The sequence below is a fragment of the Pinus tabuliformis genome, chromosome 3_2 (assembly GCF_031772625.1).
Source record: "Pinus tabuliformis cultivar Carrire ecotype Pingquan chromosome 3_2, CPIR1, whole genome shotgun sequence".
Lineage (NCBI taxonomy): Eukaryota > Viridiplantae > Streptophyta > Pinopsida > Pinales > Pinaceae > Pinus > Pinus tabuliformis.
Window position 1 is genome coordinate 1,168,280,693 of NC_142302.1, and position 9,361 is coordinate 1,168,290,053.

Consider the following 9,361-nt stretch of genomic DNA (forward strand, 5'->3'; position numbering starts at 1 on the left):
CCTGATTTTAACAAAACTTTTCAAGTTAAGTGTGATGCCAGCGCAGAAGCAATTGGGGGAGTCTTAAGCCAAGAAGATAGACCAATAGCTTATTTCAGCGAAAAGCTAAATGATGCAAAAAGGAAGTATTCTTCTTATGATAAGGAGTTTTACGCAGTTGTGCAGGCACTAAAGAAGTGGAGGCATTATTTAATGTCGAAAGAATTTATTCTTTATTCAGATAACCATGCATTGCAGTTTATAATGCAGCAGCCAAAACTCAGCCAGAGACATGCTAAATGGGTAGAATATCTTCAAGGCTTTCATTTTGTGTTGAAGCATATAACTGGACAGTCAAACAAAGTCGCAGATGCCTTAAGTAGGAGAAGTGTATTGCTCCAAGAAAGTCAAATCCAAGTGTTGGGTTTTGATTTTCTTAAGGAATTATATGAGACCGATTCAGATTTTAAGGAGGCATTTGAAGCTTGTAAGAATCTTGTTTTGGCGGACAGGAGCAAGTGGTTGGATTATTTTATACAAGATGGACTGTTATTTAAGAAAAATCAGCTGTGCATACCCAACTGTTCAATGAGAGAGAATTTAATCAAAGAGAAGCATAGTGGAGGACTTGCAGGACATTTTGGTAGAGAGAAGACCTTTGAACAGCTCAACAGATTTTACTTCTGGCCGAAAATGAAATCTGAAGTAGAGAAATATGTAAGAAATTGTAAAGTCTACCAGTATGCAAAAGGGAGGAGCCAGAACACAGGGTTGTATATTCCATTTCCAATTCCAGATAGGCCTTGGGATATGGTAAGTATGGATTTTGTGCTAGGATTTCAAAGACTCAAAGAGGCTATGATTCAATTTTTGTTGTAGTGGACAGATTTTCAAAAATGGCACACTTTATTCCATGTTATAAAACTAGTGATGCTTCTCACATTGCTAACTTGTTTTTTAAAGAAATTGTAAGATTACATGGATTGCCCAAAAGCATTGTTTCAAACAGGGATTCAAAGTTCGTTGGACATTTTTGGAGAACACTATGGAAGAAGCTGGGAACTAAATTACGTTTCAGTTCTGCCTATCATCCACAAACTGATGGACAGACTGAAGTTGTGAACAAAAGTTTTGGCAATCTTTTGAGGAGCTTTACTGCAGAACATCCAAAGCAATGGGATCAAGTGTTACCACAAGTTGAATATGCATATAATGACTCACCAAACAAGAGCACAGGACAAAGCCCATTCCATATTGTGTATGGAATGCACCCAAGGGGAATATCTGAATTAAGGAATTTGGGAAAAGAAGAAATGAGAAGTGCAGAAGGTGAAGACTTTGCTTCAAGAATGCAGGCAATACATGAACAGGTGAAACAACAGCTACAGGACAGCAACATTCAATATAAAACTAGAGCAGACATGAGGAGAAGAGAAATGAACTTTGAAGTTGGAGACCTGGTTTTAGCGCACCTCAGGAGGGAGATTTCCAAAGGGAAAGTATAATAAGTTAAAATCCAAGAAAATTGGACCATGTAGGATACTAAGGAAATTCTCTGCAAATGCTTATGAGATTGAATTACCACCTGGTGTGGGAATATCACCAATTTTTAATGTTGCAGACTTGTACAAGTATGAGAATGAAGCTGCAGATGATACAACACAGGATCAAGAGACTCCAGAGATTGACTGGGTAAAACAGTTACCCACAGCTAAGGATTTACAGCCAGAAAGAATTCTGGATAAGAAAGTGTATAGAAAGACAAGGGGACGAGAATATTTCCAGTATCTGATGAAATGGAAGGGACAACCGATTGATGAAGCTACTTGGACTACAGAAGACATTCTATAGAAATTGGGCAAATCTATAGATGAGCTCATGGACAGGAGCCCATGAAGAATTTTGTCCTCAGGAGTCTGATGCAGGAGCATGTGACTCAGAGGGGAAAAATCTTCCAAATTATTCCAAAAAATCCAAAAAAAAATCTATAGGCAAGGGAGTGGGGTCCTTTAGCCTGCAATTTCAATGCTTTCTTAGTTAAAAATAGAATAAATTCTAGCAATAAATCATGCTATTTGTAACAGAGCTTATCAAGCTTTAAATCATCCTGTAAAGCATGCTTTTCTTTGTATCGGATAAGGACCGAGAGGGCCTATCCTTAGTTATAAATAAAGAGGTAGCAAAGCTCTCATCAGAGAGAAGAGAGGGGCGAGCGCCATAGTATTATTTTGGAAAAATTTGTTCTCTCGGTGTCTCTTATTAAACGACTCTGTGATATGCATGTGAAGAGTAATATGTACTTGTCGATTATTGGATAGTGCGACGGTGTTGAAAGGTTCCTATTTCCTCACACTGCAAATGTTGTATGTTAATCATTGAATCGTTTCCCTTTTCATTTTATGGTTTATATAGGCTCGATTTTATAATAGCGCATATGTCTCTGCTTATAGCAAGAACTCTTGCATAATTTCATTAAGTGGTCGTGGTATATTTGAAATCTTATAACTGTAATTTCTTACCCACGTTGATCCGAGACCATATCGGCGTCAAGAGGTTCGTTGGAACTGATAGTTGAATGCCCGATTTACAAAGCCTTCTGGTCCGAAAGGAGCCATAGCGTGACAAAGGGCCGAGTTCCGAATTTGGAGCCGAATTAATATAAATTGCAACATATATCTATCGCTAGGTCCGTTATCTTGGAGGTAGAAGAGTTGTTAAGTGAGTCGACTACCGAAAAGCGGAACCACCGATTTATTAAAGGCCGTGTATTAGTGCATCGGATCCGTTGATTCGAAGGGAAGAAGACCATCGCTTTGGCGATTGCGACTTATATATATATCGGCAAAACTAGCATAGAGGGCGGCGATACATAACTATCATCGAGGCGATACATATACACAAGCCTTTGCCCATGGTAAAATTCTGTCTATAAACATCACCGATGCAAGAGGAATATATAACGTGAATATATATTTGTTGTATGCGTAAGTCCACAAAAAGGGATATTTCTTTTAAGAATTCCCGAAAGCCACTGTTTGATAATAAAACATGACCGTGGTGTTTTTTTAAAAAGAAATGAAATATCAGTTTAATGACTGATGCGCCAAGAACTGAAGAAAGGGAAATTGATCAAGATATAGAAGAACTTGCAGGTAGATTAGGGAGATTGTCTTTAACACCTGCACCCAAGCCATCACTTCACAACAGTTAGAGTCTAAACTACCAAAATAGTAGGCATATGTATATAAAATGGCCACTTACAAAAACATCAAGAATGTCACCCAGTGTGATTCCCGTTGTGTGATGACTATTTATCTCTCGTAGAGTGAACACTCGTGCTATTATTTAATAGTCAATATTAGGGACTTGGGTGGAGACCCAACCAATAATCATAGTCAAATTCAAATTGAGGATTTCAAATTTGTGTTCTTTATGAGCCACTTCTGTGATAAGTTAGATAGATAACACAATTAAACCTTTTATGTTGTTATCCCATTTTTGTCCACTAAATTTGTGCAATGGAATATTATAATATATTATTATTTTAATGATGGTAATATTTGATTTATGATATTGGTAATTTATTTTTTCCGTTTTATATATTAATTTGTAATTTTTCTGAAAGCATAATTTCATTTTTCCACTTCATATATCAATTTACATTTTTTCTGAAAACATAATTTCCATGAGTGGCAGGGACTATGCTACCCTGCAACACTTATTTGATATGGATATGGAAACATAAGATTTATAACTGAGAGTGAGAGAATTTTTTTTACCATATCTCTTTTGCATTGGATTATAATATCAACAACCAATATAGCAAACATAGCTAGACTAGGACTACAACAAACAATATAGCAAGCACAATTATACTTGCACTATGTTTCATAATACTTTCAAGAAAAACTAACCAAATATATACATTTTTTTTATTATCGTGCTTGACATTATTATTTAATTTAAAAAATATTTTATCTTTATTTTAAAAGGGGTATATGTCAACTCCATATTGAGCAAGAACGAAATTACATAGTAAAAAGAGCCTTTCCCCTCAATGAAAACTTACCATATGTTATATCGTCTCCCTCCTTCCCGATATTCCTTAGATGCCCATGGTCACCTTTTCTCTACTAGACATGAGCTAAACAAGATCATTAAGGAGGACATCTACAGGGAGTTCGTCTAGGTCACCTGGGCCAGTCCTCCGAGAGGGTTGCACCTAAAGATGACCTTCTACACTGAGCACTTCTTGGAGTTGAGAGACAGGCTCATTGTTCGACCCCAGTATACGTTTCATCACTGGATGAATGCTCTTCACATTCCTCTAGGCCAGTTTAGAGTAGGTTCTCATAGACTTCGGGTAGAGACGGACCACCAGGTGGATAGACCAAACAGAATTTGACAGGTATGTCAATTACAAGGAGTGGAGACTGAGGTGCACTTCATTCTTGGATTCCCTGTCTACTACGAGATCAGAGGAGGGTTTCATTGCTTGTTCAAAGATTTTTAGACCCTCGTCGACTTTTTCAAGTATCCCAATCAGAGTTTTTTGGCCCTATATATGTAAGAGGCTCTCAATTTTCGAGCGCATATTCTTCAACCTCCCATTAGACCAGACCCCACACAGAGGATCACGACATTTTTCAGGGTACTACCTTCAAACAGGGGCACCAAGAGACCGATTGATACCAGTATGTATCTAGACTTTAGATCAGTGAGGATCTGGGGGACCTCACCCCACCACACAAGATCTCAGTAGTAGATTCGTTCCGGGGAGAAGAACTAGGTCCTCCAGACCTCAGCAGCGCGCGAACCTCCCCAGGCAAAGACTTAGTGGACAATCTGCACTTTCCACCGGCTCTTCATCATTCCAACAGACTTTGTTGAGTTTTTTCAGGGTTTTCATTCAACCTTGGATGTTAGGAGAGATGGGTCTGATCCTCAGACCTATTAGCTCCTGGATCTTCTCCATTGGGGCCTGATGTTGATTTACTTCATGCATTGTATCTTTTTTAAGAGGCCATTTGATTCTCTTGCTTTGTATAGACATCATTGTACTCAAGAATCCCTTTAACCTACTTTATAATCATTAATTATACATAAATATAATTAAATTTTTTTAACTTATTATCTTATATATAAAATAACCAAACAAAACAGTAAAATACAGTATTATAGAAGAAGAATATAAACTAAGTGATAATAATCCCCCCACACTTTTTCGTAAAACCCAACAAAATAAACAGAGCACAAAGACAATCAGTGGATAGTCATAAGAACAATACAATGTTTCACATAATGGCACCCCACTCTGTTCTCAGAATGAATAGAACTTCTGCAATGGCGGCCTCCTGTTTCTTCCAAACATCTTTTAACAGATTTATCCTCGGCTTTTTGAAAAATACCATGCTAGTGCGTCCTTGCCGGGCTCCCCTAGTTTCCTCCATGTGTATAGGATGATATTGCTTAATGCCAAACCCAAAACATAAACATGACATTGACATCGACATTACTAGCAGGCCTGCCAGGCCATCCCAGCAATACGCGCTGGTTAGTTAAGCTCATTCATCTAGGATTCCCCAGATTGAGTTTCAATCCCGCCATCTGTGAAATCACAAATAGCTCATTCAATAGCATGAATATAGAGTTGAGCGGATTATGTAGAGAAGGTCGATTGAAGGATGCGCTGGCTGTTATGGTGTTAATGAGCAACAAATGCATACCAGTAGCGACATCTGCCTACGCTTCACTGTTGCAGGCTTGTACCCGCTTGAAATCATTACCAGAAGGTAAGCTACTCTATTCCCAAATGCTCAGCACTGGAGCTGACCAGGATCTGTTTTCAGCTACTAAGCTCGTGGGCATGTTTTTAGCCTGTGGCAGTCCTTCTGATGCACGCCTTGTTTTCGATAGAGTAGAAAAGAAGGATGTTATTTTATGGAATGCTATGATTAGTGGGTATGTCAGGAATGAAATGTATGATGAAGCTTTGGCACTGTATTACCAAATGCAGAATGAAGGCCTGCAGCCTGACAATTTCACGTTTCCGTGTGTTCTCAAGGCATGCACTGGCCTTTCAGCTCTGGAACGAGGCAAGGAGATCCATGATTGCATTATAAGTGTTGGTATCGAATCAGATATTTTCATAGGAAATGCCCTCGTAGATATGTATGCCAAATGTGGGGAAGTAGATGTCGCGCGCCAAGTGTTTGACAAAATGTCTCAAAGAAGTGTGGTCACCTGGAATGCTATGATTGCAGGCTATGTGCAGAGTGGGCAATGTGACGAGGCTTTCAAGTTGTTTTATAAAATGCAATTGATGGGCGTGAATCCCACCTCTGTTACTGTGGTCAATCTTCTGCCGGCTTGTGCCCGCAGCGAAGCTTTCCGAAATGGCAAGGAAGTCCATGCTTTTGTTAAAAAGCGGGGATTTGATATAGATTGTTTTGTGGGGAATGCTCTTATAGACTTATATGCAAAATGTGGAAGTATAGGTGATGCTGTCCGGGTGTTTGTTGCGATGTCTGGAACAGATGTGGTTTCATGGAATGCTTTGGTTGCAGGCTTTGTTCAGAATGGGTATTGTGTTGATGCCTTGAAGTTGTTTTCGTATTTGCAATCCGCAGGTGTGCAGCCCAACTCATTTACTTTATCGAGTATTCTGCCTGCAATTGGCCATTTAACAGCTCTGTGGCAGGGGAGGGAAATCCATGGTTATGTAATCAAAATTGGATTGGAGTCACATGTCTTTGTTGGGGGTGGCCTTGTCGACATGTATTCCAAGTGTGAGAGTATAGAGGATGCAGAACAAGTATTTGACAGAATGTCGCAAAGAGATGTGGTCTCATGGAATGCAATGATTGTGGGCTATGTACAAAATGGGCAATGTGAAGAGGCATTAAAACTCTTTTATCAGATGAATCAACTTGGCGAAAAACCTAACTCAGTAACAATTGCTAGTGTGCTTCCTGCGTGTGCCCGCTTAGCGGCTCTCCAACAGGGCAAGGAGATACATAATTACATAATAAGAAGGGGTTTTGACTCACATGTAGTTGTGGGCAATGCTCTCACAGACATGTATGCGAAATGTGGTAGCATAGAACTTGCTGGCCATGCTTTTGAGAACATGTCCCAAAGAACAGTTGTTTCATGGAATGCAATGATTGCAGGGTATGGAATGCATGGGCACGTTGATGAAGCACTCTCACTCTTTTATCGGATGAAACAGGCAGGCTTGAAGCCAGATCACGTCACATTCATCAATGTTCTGTCTGCATGCAGCCATTCTGGCCTTGTGGATGAGGGTTGGCATTTCTTTGATTCTATAAGTAGAGAATATGATATTGTGCCGACGATGGAGCACTATGCATGTATGGTTGACCTTCTTGGTCGTGCTGGGAAGCTGGAGGAAGCACATGACTTAATCAATGACATGCCATTCGAAGCTGATTCGACCATTTGGGGAGCTTTGCTTGGTGCCTGCAAAATTCACTGCAACATAGAGTTAGCAGAGGAGGTGGCAGAACATCTTTTCAAGTTAGAGCCGGAGAATACTGGATTTTATGTACTTCTGTCAAATATATACGCCGTTTCTGGTAGATGGAGTGATGTTGCAAAGGTGAGAACAATGTTGAGAAACAGGGGATTGAGAAAAAAACCAGGACGCAGTTGGATTGAGGTTGATAACAAAGTTCATGATTTATACTAGGGAACAGCGTACACCCACAGGCAGAAAAGGAAGCATCTCAACATATGAAAGAGGTATGGCATGTGCCTGACACACGCTTTTTGCTCCAAGATGTGGAGGAGAGGGAACATATCCTTTATGGCCACAGTGAGAAACTGCCAATAGCTTTTGGGGTTATAAGTTACTTCGCCCGGGGCACCTATCTGTATTAATCAGAGATTTCGTGTTGGTGGTGACTGTCAAAATGCTACCATATTGATTTCCAAGATTTTCTAGCAAGAAATGATTGTAAAGGATATAAACCTTTTCCGTTACTTTCATATGGACGTTGGTTCTGTGGAGATTATCGGTGCTGCTGAAAGAAAATTCCTCTGTCATGGCAGTACTTGTCCATAAAATTTGCCTCGTCTTGGCTTCCATAAAATGACAGGACTAGGTATTGTATTTATCTATAGAAAAATAAATGGTGGACTACTAAAACTGTAATGAAAGTAGTAAACAGTTGTATAATAGTCTTGGTGTTTACATGCCAAGGGTTGGTGAACGATTTATAAAGAATGGTATCCAGTACACAATTTCATGACATCACAATAGAGACCTTTTGTTTGATGTCAGTAACACCAAGATGAGGAGCAGGATGTCTAACATGGGAGTACAATCGTCATTTGACTTGTTTATCGCAGCAGTTGTCATGAAACATACACACATACAAACACCGGGGTAAATACTTCTTGTATGCTCATGGAATGTTTGATCCAAATTTTGTAATTTAACTAGGTGGATACAATGCTATGGGATTTGGTTTACTTTTATAGTTGCTTTATAAGATGGTGGAACTGTATTGTATTTCGAGCAATGACATGATTTATATAGAATGGTACTGGTACACAATTTCATGACATGACAAGTAGAGACATTCTGTTTGCTGTCAGGTAACGCCAAAATGAGGAGCTGGATGTCGAACATGGGAGTATTATTGTCATGTGACTTGTATATCTCACAAAAGGCATCAATTGCCATGAAATATATACACATACAAAGAACGGGGTAAATAATTGTTGTATGCTCATGGAACGTTTGATCCAAATTTTATAAGAAACAGGTGATTTTACTTTTCTAGTTAATTTCCAACATAGTGGAACTATATTGTCCTTTAAGTACGGGTTATGGACATTCTGAAGTTCTGAACATGCTTTGTGGCTGGATAATGTGCTTTACTTCTTAGGCTGTTGATGGTGGGATCTCCCTTGCCTTACCAGATGTTTTGTTTGTCCCAAAGTAGAGTGAATAGCTATCGGGTGCCAATTACCATAGATATGGTATTTCGTGGGGCAGTATACTTCTTCTCATAGAACTTCAAACAAATAGTTTCTGCAGAGATTTCCAGACAGGAAGAAAGTGATTTTTCTTTCATATTTATTGGATATGAAATCTTGAAACGGACTCGAATTTTTGTGTCTCCAATCATCACCTTACTTTACAGCCGTCGATTAAGTTTAGAAATATGATGCCATCATGCTTAGCTAAATTAGCAAGGTGTAAGGCTGGTTATAAAGGGAAGCATCCCTATTAGATTCTTATTGGTACATGACTACTCAATATCTAACCACTTCAACACAGCTTTGACTGCCGCCATTATCTATCTGCTGCCTGTTTTTGACGTTTCCATTCATTTCTACAGTATCTGTAAGG

The 9,361-nt window shown here is 39.2% G+C and overlaps 1 pseudogene across 2 annotated transcripts; it reads left to right on the forward strand.

Moving 5' to 3' along the window:
* Window positions 1-5,195: 5,195 nt before the first annotated feature.
* LOC149184869 (pentatricopeptide repeat-containing protein DOT4, chloroplastic pseudogene) lies at window positions 5,196-9,093 on the forward strand (annotated as a pseudogene). Of its 2 annotated transcripts, XR_016257339.1 has the most exons (3): window positions 5,196-8,105; window positions 8,285-8,389; window positions 8,602-9,093. The product of XR_016257339.1 is annotated as a pentatricopeptide repeat-containing protein DOT4, chloroplastic pseudogene, transcript variant X2 (transcript). The 2 variants fall into 2 exon arrangements; XR_016257338.1 differs by having other exon boundaries at window positions 5,196-8,389.
* Window positions 9,094-9,361: the final 268 nt, after the last annotated feature.